The sequence below is a fragment of the Eutrema salsugineum genome, unplaced genomic scaffold (assembly GCF_000478725.1).
Source record: "Eutrema salsugineum unplaced genomic scaffold, Eutsalg1_0 scaffold_7, whole genome shotgun sequence".
In the NCBI taxonomy this organism is placed as follows: Eukaryota; Viridiplantae; Streptophyta; class Magnoliopsida; order Brassicales; family Brassicaceae; genus Eutrema; species Eutrema salsugineum.
The window spans coordinates 5,750,003-5,763,436 of NW_006256486.1; the positions used below are offsets into that span (position 1 = coordinate 5,750,003).

A 13,434-nucleotide genomic window follows, 5' to 3' on the forward strand; every position below is an offset into this window, starting at 1 on the left:
GTCCACTGGGAATACAGATGTTTTCATATAGTTAATTGACAAATACAGTATTATTCTTCTGTAAGATCCTGTTTGGCCTGGAAAAAACAAGATGGAACTTTGTCTTCATGAGCTTACCTCAGATTTGTTTAGGACAGCTTGTATTTACAGACACAAGATGTGGTCAGATCTCAATCAATCCTAGGAGATAGAATGCTTCTTGGAGGCGCCATTCCAGTTTCCACCACCACTAATCCTGTGCCTTCTGTAATAGGATTGCCTCCTACAAGCTAGAGATGCAAAAGACTTTACTTCCATTTCAAGTGAGCAGGAACATTACAGAGCAACATAAGCAACACACCTGAGTGATGTGGAGATTATGCCATCACTTTAGATTTAATGTACTCAAAATTGGCCGTTTTATTCAAAGTGTAGTCCTTTTTAAACATTCAGAGATAAAACAAAACCTGCTCTTTGCATCCACCAGCCAAAAGATCATTATCAGAAAACTCCATAGAAGATCCTTGTCAACATCAATCAATATACAAAAAGTATTAAAGAAATTAAATCATACAAAGCCTTATTGTGGAAAGGAATTACATTGTTCGCCATGGTTGAATTTGTCTCTATCTATCATCTACAAACCGCACAGTCATAACTCGCACATTGATGACGATGGAGCTAAGGAACATAATTAATTCTGGTCGCTTCACGTTTTTGAATTCAATATAGATCATAGAAGATATTTTGGTTTTTATGCTGACCACATAATAATTCATAAAACTCTAAGGAATCTCGTCTACAAAGAATACAGTAAAAACTCTATAAATTAATAATGTTGGGATTTTGATATTTTATTAATTTATAGAGTTATTAATTTATAGATTTCAAAGAAAAAATATTGTTTGTTTTTTTATTAATTTTTAAAAATATTTGTTAAAACATTATAATCTTTAAAAAAATCTTTCTAAAATAAAAAATAAGTTCTAAGAAGATTTTCATTTAAAATAAAATTAAAAATATCTCTAAACTCATATTTTAGTAGATTATCTCACTTTTATGTTTATATCAAATTTTTTTATGGTAATTATTAATTTATAATATAACTGGGACCAAATATTTACATAGGAATTTTGTTAAAATTATTATCTTATTATCTTATCGAGTTATATCATATTTTGAACTGGCCCAATTCGGGACCATGTAAAATTATTAATTACGTGTTTATTAATATATCGAGTATTAATTTATAGAGTTTCTACTGTAGATTAATGGGCAAACTCGGTTTTAAGATAGGTTTGTTTTAGGTTTTGGGTTGTTTAAGTATAAAAAATATTTGACCAAATTGATGTAGATGAAATTTAAATAATAAATATAATAATCTATTATATAAAGATTCAGGTGAGTCTCACAAGCTTGACACACACAAGCTTGACACATAAGTTTATATTCTTAAGACACATCATTTACCACATCAGCTCTTTAAAATAATTTAAAAACAAAAAATCCATAGCTGAGATAAATTAAACGTTTGTCATTGGTCCAATCAATTAAAGTAAAAACACCTTAAAAACGTTACAAATTCTTATCATGCACGTTCAACCTTCTAACAATAATTACTTCAACCTTACTTATAATAATAAAATATATTGTATCTTAATCGGAATGAAACTCCAAAAAGAAAAACATTACAATATCCATTGTTGAACAAAAAAGTAGAGAAACAGAAGAGACTGAACAAAAAAAATGTCTGCAAGTTGAAGAAATTTCAAGATATAGCAAAGTAAGTTATTCAGTATAAAACAAACACTAAACAAAATACTGATTTTTCATCTATTTTAAATACTTGTCGATTTTTATAGACAATTAGTTTTCACTATTTTCTTAAAATTATGGGTTCTGGCAATTGTTCTATGTTTAGTTTTAAAAAACACTTCAAATCAAAGTTCATTTCTCTGTCTTTATAATTTAAAATAACAATGTCTTACAAATTAAAGTTATATTATTACAAATGTTCAGAAACAAACTAGCATATTTATTTAACAGGATCACAAACTCTCCATGTTACTTGATAGAAATAGATATTCAATGTAGAATTATAAGAGAAATAATCAGGCAAAGAGTTTTTCTAATGAATTACATTTTGATTCTTAATTTGATGTTTGTAATTTGTCCACAGTTAACTATATACAGGGAATAATAATTCTTTTGAATTTTGGATCTGTGCTAATGATAGGCTATCTGGGTGTATTTTGTAATGAAGATGGTGAATTAAATTAAACTATTATCAATTGAAAGTAAACCAAAACACAAAATAGAACACATTGATACATCACGTTCTTTTGATGTCACCAACAAACAAAAAAAGACAAATAAGAGTTCCATAATGTAAATTTATCCAATATTTTAATTGAAAATGTAAAAAAACAATTCATTCATGTTAAGACTATTTATATAATTCGGTAAATTTTTATGTAGGATATATGTTCCGATGTTTATAGCCAAACATAAAATACAACAAAGTGGTTGATAAATAGAACAAACAAAACCAAGTACCTAATGATTTGAGTGCTGAATCATAAAACTTAACCAATGTCAAACAAAATTAGATTAGTTTGCTTTAGGACAAATGAATTAGTAAAAAGTTTAATATCATAAAAAAATATGGTATGTTTTTTAATCTGATTATGTAACTCATGTTCAGGTGATATTGATGTAGGTTAAATAATGAACAAATATCTGAAGAAAATATTTATTTTAACAAAGTTTTCAAAATTGTATATTAGATGATTAATTTTTTAGAAAAACTAAGCAAATAACTAATAATACATACACATAAACATATAGATTTATTAAAAAACCCGCATATCTATGCGGGTATTCATCTAGTATTATATAAAGTTTAACTCGCTCAACGTGAGCATAGCACATAATATAATTTCATGAAATATGCAGAAAAATAAAAATAATTAAATTTTAGTATAATTCATTCGCATAATTATGATTCATATAATTAGATTTTACATTAAAATCCTATCTATATATTTCTTTGTATAGTGATTTGTTTAGGTGTGGACTCTAATTTCGCTTATGTGTCAGAATGAGTTTCAGCTGAAAAAATATTTTTTTAACCATATTTTTAATTACATGTCATTTTGTGATTGATTCTTATCTGATGATATCTTAAAATAACTTCAAAAAAAAACTGTTCTAAATAATTATGGTTTGATATAATGTTTTCAAACCTGTAGCGGACCGAGCGGTCTGATTGGTTGAACTGCGACTCGGCGAGATTTCCAGTTAGTTTTTGTTGAAAATACGGGATGCTATTAAACCGTTCAAACCTAGAAAATTTTGTTTAAATCCGGTGAACCAGCAAAAACCCGATCCAGAAGATTTGTAGTAATAACGGTTTGTTTTCTTTTATTTTATTGAATGGTTTGTTACTTTTTCACCATTAGTAAATTTTATAATATAAAAGAAAATAAATTATGAAAAATAATAGATGGCAAAATGCTTAGCAAATCAAATGTTAGAATTTAATAATTAATAAAATGTTAGTAATTCAATAATTAATAATATTAAATGTTAAAAGGAAAAAATAAAATCATTAATTACTCACTAATGATATATGTAATCCATCGATAAAGTCTAATTCGAGAGAGCCATTTAATAATGCAATTTTCCACCATATCCATTACATGCAATCTCATTGACACTCTGAAATACAAATGAACTTATATGATCTTAATAAAAATTTCTCCGTCATAACCCTCAAACTCCACACACATATCTTGCAGATCGATTGTGATTTTTTGTTGTTTTAGAGGTTATGTTGGTGAGTATTTTAAAGAACCATGTAGAGAAAAAAAGAGCTAGAAACCATGACGGTGTTTTAATGTTGATGTTTTATTGGCTCCATTGAATTAGAGATTGATAGGATCAAAGATTCATATCATTGGAAATTTCCTCAAAACAAATATTGGCAGCATAAGCCAATTATTTTGTTTAAATATATTATCAATGTTTTTCAATATATAATTTTTATTGAATTTTTGTATGAAACTCAATCCATAATTTTATCCACAGTTGCTCCTTATATAATAGTAACAAAAATAATTTATTTTTTCTCTGTGATTTGTCGAGTTTTTTTTATCATATGGATCATGGAATAAATATAAATTATTCGAATCACTGAATTTTCATAGTTAGAAAGTATGGGCCTCATGGCATATACAAAATTCAACTGAAATTTGAAAATTTATGTAAAATTTAGATTTTTAAATATATGTTGTCGCCACAATAGATCAATAAAACAACATTTACTTTTATTTTAAATCTGTGCAAAAATAATATTCAATATTAATCTTGTGTATTTTTGAAATATTTATTAACATATAATATATACTTTTTACATGGTTGACAGCCTTATCAAAGCCATCGAATACGAACATGTAATATTTTCTCCAAATTTAAGAAAAACCACAAATGAAAGGATTATATTCAGTAAGATCTAAAACAGTTCGATTCCATCATCATGCAGAAGCCACACAAAAAAAAAAACCATAAGTCACTAAATATATTATGAAATGAAATCTGTGACTTAAGCTAAAAGGTAAAACGATATTATCTCTCGAGAGGCTTCTTCATCTTCTGACGTCCCCATGTCTTAAATTCATCTGTTATCTCCTCAAAAAGGATTGCATATTCTTTGATCTCACTATCTTCAGCATAAGTGTCGTCTCCTATTTTTCCTCTCTTGAAGTACATATTCTGAACTCATAAAAAGTCACTAAACTAAACTACTTTTAAATACAAAAAGCTTATCTTTAGAGATATATAGATAGAGAAACATATATGTTGTAACACGAAGTGTAAAGGATAAACAAACGTCGATTAATATTTTGTTTTTTCAAAAACTACAAGAACATGAAGAAGAGAAAACTGAAGAACACTTCTTAGTTAAAGGAGAAAGAAACTGAGATGTTTAAATATAATAAACGTATAATAAATAAATTATTTTTTTAATATTAACATTTGAATTATTAAGTATTTGTAGCCCGCACACGGTGCGGAGACATTAGGTAGTTAAATTATTTATAATTTATGTTTTATGATTCACAATTAAGAAATTATAAATTATCCATATTATCTAGAAATCTGATAAACCATTATTCTAAATAAATAATAAAGTTTGAAAATTTTAATTTTCATTATATTATACTTTCTATTTTCTCTTATTATATATATTTAATAATTTCTGTTTGAAAAAACATAATTAGATTTTAAAATTGATAATCTACATAAACATGATCCATATAATTAGATTCTAAATCATAATTTTATTAAATGATTTATAAATTACATTTTAACTCACAATTAAGGAATAGAAACTGATCCATATACTATCCATAAATCTGATAAATAATTCTGCTAATTAAATGTTGAAATCCAAAAACATAATTATCATTATATGGTAGTTTTGTGTTTTTCTTACTTTACCTTTTCAATTTAGTAATTTATATTCAAAAATATATTTAATTTAATTTTTTCTCTTTTTTTAATAAATAATTAAGAATGTAAAGTTTATATTACATTGACACATGTCACAATTTAAATTAATGATGACACATATCATGATATAGTGACTTATAAAAATCTGAAGTGTCAGCCTCAAGAGCACTCAACTTTAAATAATAAGATTATAACTCACGATATCGAGACATATTTCATGACATGGTATCATTAGTTCAAAACTTTAAATTGTGATATGTGTTAATTTAAAAATATAGAATTTTCATCCAAAAAGATGAAATATTTTTTTTCTAGATAAAAATTACTAAAAAATGATAAAGTAAGTGAATAAAACAGAAATTACCATACAATGGAAATCATGTTTTTGGAACCTTATCATTTATTTAGAATGATTATTTATCATATTTCTTTACAGATAATATGGATCAATCTCTAATTTCTTAACTATGAATCTAATTATACATATTATAAGTAGGATAATCAACTTTAAGATTTAAATATTTTCTTATCACCCACGCAGAACTTAATCTAGTATTCTAATATAGTAATTTGCTCAAGTTTGAGCTAACTATATATGTTAAATATGATGGTCCCGACTGCCGAGTCTTAATGTTCACTTGGTTGATGAACTGATGAGAAATAACTGAAGAAGAGAATCCAAAATGTGACTTTTACCGTTATTATGAAAGGCGAATAATAACAATGTTGCATGTGATAAAGAGAATAAGCAATCTAACTGCTGCACTAGCAACTCAAATCTTTAATCCAAAATGTTATTAAGGTTTCAAAAGTATCAGTGTACGTAATAAAAAAAGATGTTATTATGAAAGTCGAATAAGCAATTTAACTCCCGCATTAGCATCTGAAAGAAATCAAAGAACAGATAAGGAGTGAACAAGTTCAAACATGGTTTAGTTTTTGGTTGAAAAGAAAGTGATTTTATTTTTTTAATTGGATAGATTATTAGCACGACGAGTGTATGAACCTAAGATCAGTAAGGAATTATGAATATTTTAGCTTCTATACAGGGGATGAAGTGGTGGAGCTAGCCAAAAAATTTACAAGGGTCAGCTTTAGTTTACAATATATTCTAAGTAAATTTTACATGGGTCATTAAGCTAAATTTTCAATATTTTACCTATTTATATATAAATGTTTTTGGATTTCACATGGGTCAATTGATCTCCCTCCTAACAATCTGCCTCCGCCACTTGGGATGAACTACTTAAATGGACTTAGTAAATGGTCAAACTGACAAAGACAAATTTCAGGTAGGTTTCAGTCTCAAGGTATTTGAGATGCTGCTTATACTTTGAAGATTGATAGGACCTTCATCAAGCTGATAAGAGCAAAAGAAAAACATAAATGCAGAAAAGACACAAATGTGTCTATTTGATCCAATAGGAATGAGAGAAAATAAAACTAATCTAGCAAAGATTATCTAAAAACAGAAAAAAATGTATTTAGATTAATCAAATAATTAATTGACAATGCAACCGATTTGGAGTCTTTTACTTTATAAATTTTCAGAGGTCCATTTTTATAGATTAATTGGTTTAGAAATGAACAAAATCTCATAGTCAAATTTTATGCACTAGCCATTGTTTTTCCTGCTTTTGGCCTTTCAAAACTCATGGCTGACTCTACTTCTTGGTTTGGTAGAGTTGGTTGTGCATCAGATGCACAAATGAGAAACAGAATTAACATGATTTGTACACAATCCATTGATGTCAATTAGTCCTAAAATCTCATTTCTTTTTTACTTCTCAAATGGGTAGCTGATTTTTATGTATTTCTGTTTATGGTTGTTAATGGAGTAGAAGGATTTTATCGTTGTTAATCCAAGAAACCCAGTTAGAGAGAGCGATGCATTTGTTTGATTAGTAATCTAGATAGAAGTAAATTATTTTTGTCTCTAAACATTTTCTTATATCTATTTAATGAATTTTTTTTTCTTCTACAAAAACATTGATGTATACTTATTCCTGTAGCTCTATGATAATGGAGGAAGATGAAATTTGGATAGATTTTATAAATCACAGAAATCTATGTACACCTGACACAATGATATTGGTTATTAGACTTTTAGTGCTATGTTCCACACAGGAAAGATTCATGGTGTGCTAGAAGAAGATATGCATCTAGTGTATAGTGTGACAAGTTGCCTAGTTACTACTCAACTCTAGGTTAGACACTACAAACAAAAAGGCTTCTTACTTCAATTTTTTTTAAGAAAAAGCTATTTCTTTATATTAAATTTATTATTAAGAGTGTCAACACTCTTCTAGTATATATTATATAAAGTTGAGTTGTGTCTCACAATCTTGACACACAACATCTACAATTTTGACACATCAACTTTAAAAAAAAAATCTAATTAAATTTCACATTAACCTAAAATTACTCTATATAATTTTTTATAAAAAAGTTGAGTTATGTCTTACAATCTTGACACAATAGCATCTACAATATTAACTCTTCAATAGCTTACTCATATATCTGCTAATTTAGATGAATAGAATTGGGATATGGATAGAATATAATGAAGAAAAAAATAATTAAAGTCCAAATTAACTTAGAAATTAATCTATAAATTTTGTTTTTCAAATTCCTAGAATCATAAATATTCTTTGACTATCTAAGTAACAACAAACTATATTGACTAATTCAGTCGTGTATTGAATTGGTATTGCCTCAAGCAATGTAATCCATATTTCGTTGTCTATATAATACTCGATTTCCACATATCAAATCGAGAAAAATGACTACACTATCACTCAAATGGTCCAGAATTGATATATTTCTCAAAGAAACTGAGGTCTTACCTCAAATGGTCTAGATTTGGAAAAAGTAACCAAATTGGTTTATTTTTTTCTTTCTTTTGTTTATGAATTGAATAAATATTTTGGATCAGTAAAACCAGACTGGACTCCGAATATTGTGATTAGGGATTAGTTTATGCTTTTTGTGAGTTCAGTGAACTCGATCGGTGCTAAGAGTTTTTAACAAAATAAATATTTGGTTCAAGATAACATATATTCTACGTGTTTAGGTGGAAACAGAAATACTGAAAATAAAAATTGGAAACAAAGAAAATTCAATGAGATTCATCCGATTATAGTTGCGGTCAGGAGATCATTAATGGTGATATGCGCTAATATACGCTAGTAAAAATTCAAGGAAGTAGAAGACTATAAAAAGAATTTGATATGCATCTTTAGTTATATAAATCATTGTACATATATAATCTTTATTGAGAGAATTTTAAACTTGGTTTAGCTAAGTCCACTATATATGGAAATTTTGAAAACAAAAAGATCGTAGTAGAAAAATAAAATTCTTCCTAAATATACTTTCCTAGTAATGTTTGTGAACCAAAGATCTGAACATACTATTTATTTCATCATTTGAAACAAGTCTGAAACATTTATCCAAATCCAAATAGGAGAAGAAATCAACAAATATTTTCATGGATTTTTGCTCGTTTGTATCCATGACTGGATTTTTTGTCCAAGAGACTTTTTGAAGCAGACACAAAATTTAGTCTTTAATAAGTGAAAAGTTACCAGCTAAACATGTAAAAATTTGATTTGTCATAATTTGCAAATGGATGTTAATCTTTTGTGGAGGAAAAAGCTTGGGTTTAACAAAGAAGTTGTGAGAATCTCTTCTAGAAATACATTTTTTTTTTGTTTTATCCAAAAATTTCTAATATCAAGTTTAAAAAGTACAAAAAACTGAATAATAAATCCAAATTAAAAACTAAAAAATATACTATAATAAGGAAGACAAATTAGAAATTTAGTATTCAAAACGACGCCGTAAAAAACCAAAAACCTCTGATCGGTTTTCTATATTAGCTGACCAATACTGGTTTAGTGGTTTCATTCTCTATATATATATATATATATATATTTTTGGTTTAAAGGTTTAATTCTCCTTTCTATTGCATATTAAATTTCACAATCTCAACCTATTTCTATATAACTATCGTATTAAACATTCAATGCTAAAATTTGGTCTGTAGGATTGATAATCCAAACCAAAACTCCCATGGTTTGGTGCAAAAACTAATCCACTCTGCTTTCAAGTTAAATATTCCTTCGAGTCTTTTACTAATCATTGATCCATGTAATGATTGTATCACATTAACACTCCTCATCTTTTAAAAAAAATTATTTTTGTTGTTTACATAATTAATGCATTTTTTGCATTAACCCCTAGAAATGAAATCACTATCATCTACTCTATCTTTCCCTCGCTGATTACTTGCATCTGTTTTAAGACTTTTTATTTCTACCTTCACTATGTCTTCTGCCATTTTAATTATCTGCTTCAAGTAATGATTTATTACTCACCTATTGCATTAAATATTCTACTCAAGTTGGGCTTTTAATTAAATCTCTAATTAAATATAAAAACCTTATTATAAAAAAAATACAATAACAAATATATCAATAAAAACAAATAAAAGTTATCTCTATTACACAAAGCCACGTGTTTATACGGGTCTTCTCCTATTAGTCTAATAGACATAAGAGGGATAACTTTCTCCATCAGCTTACCACGTCAGCGTTGGAAAAGCCGCCACGTGTCCTTTAGTTTTAATTAAAAAAAAACGTAAACGATTATCTGTTTTTCATTAATCTCTATTTTGTGTTGTTTTGTTAAGTCTAAGGCTTTGAATGGATAGCAGAATAAATGCAGAAAAAATGCAGTTAATCTGTATATAAAATGATCCTCTTTTTTATCATTCACAAATTTTATACAGAACAAAATATATTAATATAAAATTAATAGATCTGCATGCAGATCTTTAATACTCTAAAAATCAAAAAAAAATAAATTTTTCCAGAACTGCTGTAAAATAGTAGCTGTTCACCCAGTATTGCATGCAGAGTTTATTTATTTTTTTATTAATATTTTTTTGATCTGCTTAAAATGATCTGCATTATATGATTTGTACACCATTCAAAGCCTAAACTTCATCGGATTTCAAAATCTGAAATCTGTCGACTCATTCTCCTCCAGCAGAAGAGTTACAAAATCCATGGCGTCAGTGGAGCTTTGCGTATTTCTCTTTCTCTATCCGTTAAAATCTTTGTGCTTAGAAAATAAAAAAGAATATAAACCTTCAAACCCTCGATTATCTCTTCTATCCGCTTCACTCTTTGAAAACGATCACTACAGTTTAGATCTGGGTGTTACGATACGCGGATCTGATCAACAGAAACATCCATCAGCTTCTCGACATTACACAATGACTAAAGGAAAACAGTGGAGACATCCTTCAGCTCTGATCTGATCGAATTGGAGACATATTTCAGTGATGGGATGAGATTAAGCCTTTGGTCTTTGACAAATTTAGGAATCTGTGAGATTACTCTCCTTACTGTTTCTTTAAAAGTTATTTTCTTAAATGCATTTTCACATTGTTTAATGTAAAATTCTGTGTATGAGCGATGAAAATAAGATGGGATTAAGCTCTTTCTGGGTCAACTGAAAGGCAAAATTTTTCCAAATAGATGGGTAGGGATTTGAAGTAATCACATAAACGATGCAGAAATTTCAGAAAAGATTCATATGTTGTAGGAGACTTGCTTTCGTTTTATTATATGTAGTTATCCTAAATGAAATTCGGTGACCAAATGTGATTAACTGTTTCTGCAGTTCTGATACTAGACGTGCTTAAAAACATCTCTCAAAAGCTCAAGCAGTGGAAAAAGCTGCTAAAAAAGTGTGATGAGGAATGGGATATGCAAGTAAATTGCAAGAACAATACAGAACTGTAGATGCTGTTTGCCAGGAAGCATTTGCGCATCTACAAGACTTGAAGAAACAACAACGAGAGAAGATACCAAAGAGCTTTTGGAACCGGACATGTATTTACGAATGCTTACATCTATGTTTTAGATTAATCATCCACTTTTGATATTTCTTTCATATTACAGAACTAATATTTCTTCAAGTACAAAGATGATTCAAGGCAGCAAATGTAATGGCTTTGAAGAAAGACGGAGCAGCCCTCCAAAGCCTTTGTTCTGAGTCTTCTGACCAAAAAGCCAAATTTCGACAATGGTTTTAAATCCATGTATGTCGGTTTTGCACTCATTATATAATTTCATGAATATGTTGCAACAAGGAGTTCTGAAACTACCATGTAAGATGCAAGTCAATTTTAAAACCAGATGACTCTTACTTAATGACAGTGTGATACAGCTCCACCAGTTTCAGCTGAGCAAGTAAGGTCGTTAAATATGAAGGTTCAAAAGTTGAAAACAATGGAAAGGATGTTGCAAAACCCGCAGAGCGGAAGAGTCAGACCACTAAATCTAAAAAAGCCGTCAAGCCAGACCAGCCTCCACCAATTGTCAAGGAATTGGTTTCTGGAAAAGAGGAGTTAGAGAAGCCAGCAACTAAGGAAGAAGAAGAGCCCACCTAAGTTAACCAAAGAGGAAGAGGAGTTGGTTAAGAAAGAAGAGAAGTAGAGAAAACAAAACGAAGCTGCAAAGATGAAGGAGCAGCATGTTGGAGGAGATAGCAAAAGCAAACGAAGCAATGTAGAGGAAGAAGAAAAGAAAAGAAAAGGCAAAAGCAAGAGCTGCTCTTAAGGCTCAGAAGGAATCTGAAGAAAGGGAGAAGGTAACTTTTGAAAAATATAAAGCATATATCTCATGCCATGACCCAAGTATGATCCAAATACACTAAGCATGCCATTGATTTGATGAACAGTTCTCTATTTTGTAGGAATGATAAAAGAAACTAAGGAAGAAGGAGAGAAGAAAGGGGGTTATCACATCAGAAAAGACTTCAGAAAACCCAATTGAGACATCAGAAACTGTGATCGAAAACCCAGAGATATAAATTCCAAAGAAACAAACGGCGGAGGAGAGTCAACAAATCAAGAAATCCCACAAACCATTAACACAGTTTCTCAAACAAAACAAGTTAAAATCCATTCCTCTACCTTTAAGGAACCGACAAAGCAAGAGAAAATTGCGACAATGGATGTGGATCGGACTCATAGTTCGGTCATTCTCGCATTGTTCCTTCTGGGTAACACCAATGTCTCACTCTCTCTCACAAATCTCTGGTTCATATGAGAGAAATGAAGAAGCGGTACACTTACACACACTTTCTCATGTGCATTTTATAGTAAGTTTTTGGCTCGTCAGTTTCATAATTTGGATTGTGTTTGATGTTTTTTTTTCCTTAAATTGGAAGCTTTGATTCATTGATTCACACGACAGACATTAGATTGGTTTTGCTTGCTGGGTATACATATGTCTAGGAAACACGATTTCTGTTATTTTTAATACCATAATATATTTGTGAAGCAATACACGAGTGTCAAAATAACGTCTTCATCGATTGTTGTACACACCCTTGAATACAACAGTTAAAAATATGTTTTGATGTTCCTATGGTTGTTTCTGTAAACTTTAAAAAAAAAAAGTGAATTACCAACTTCTGGACATATATCGCCGACCACACTAAAATTTTTTTCTTTTAGATATTCTTCCACTATTTTTTCTCTACTAAAATTGTAAAAAAAATAATACTTCCCAAAACCATTAAATAGATGGTAAAATCATGCCATCTTTAAAATTATTTAGCATAAACATATATAAACTTTTCATTCAATAGGTTTCACCAAAATATAACATCTAAAATTTTTCCTTAAAAACCAAAGAAAAAAACAAATCATTAAAAAGAAAACCCGAGTGTATGCGCGGATATTAGCCTAGTTCATGTTTAAAAGTCAATTAACGAAACTAATTAAGTGCCTTCTCAGAATATTTCTTGTACTTGTGATTTGATCTCTTATTTTCATCAAATATATGTGTTTTTATTTTATGACTAAGAAAACAAAAATTCTTTTTGCTATACTTCTAAGCGCCTAAGAGTATATATAAATGA

The 13,434-nt window shown here is 28.8% G+C and overlaps 1 long non-coding RNA gene and 1 pseudogene across 1 annotated transcript; one reads left to right on the top strand and one right to left on the bottom strand.

Annotated features, from left to right (window-relative positions):
* Positions 1 to 5: 5 nt before the first annotated feature.
* Positions 6 to 653, bottom strand: LOC112082904. The gene is made up of 3 exons (XR_002897431.1): positions 580 to 653; positions 341 to 446; positions 6 to 269 (listed from the first exon to the last, which is right to left on the bottom strand). It is a non-coding gene; the product is annotated as an uncharacterized LOC112082904 (long non-coding RNA).
* A 10,978-nt stretch (positions 654 to 11,631) lies between these two features.
* LOC18011321 lies at positions 11,632 to 12,846 on the top strand (annotated as a pseudogene).
* The last annotated feature ends 588 nt before the right edge of the window (positions 12,847 to 13,434 follow it).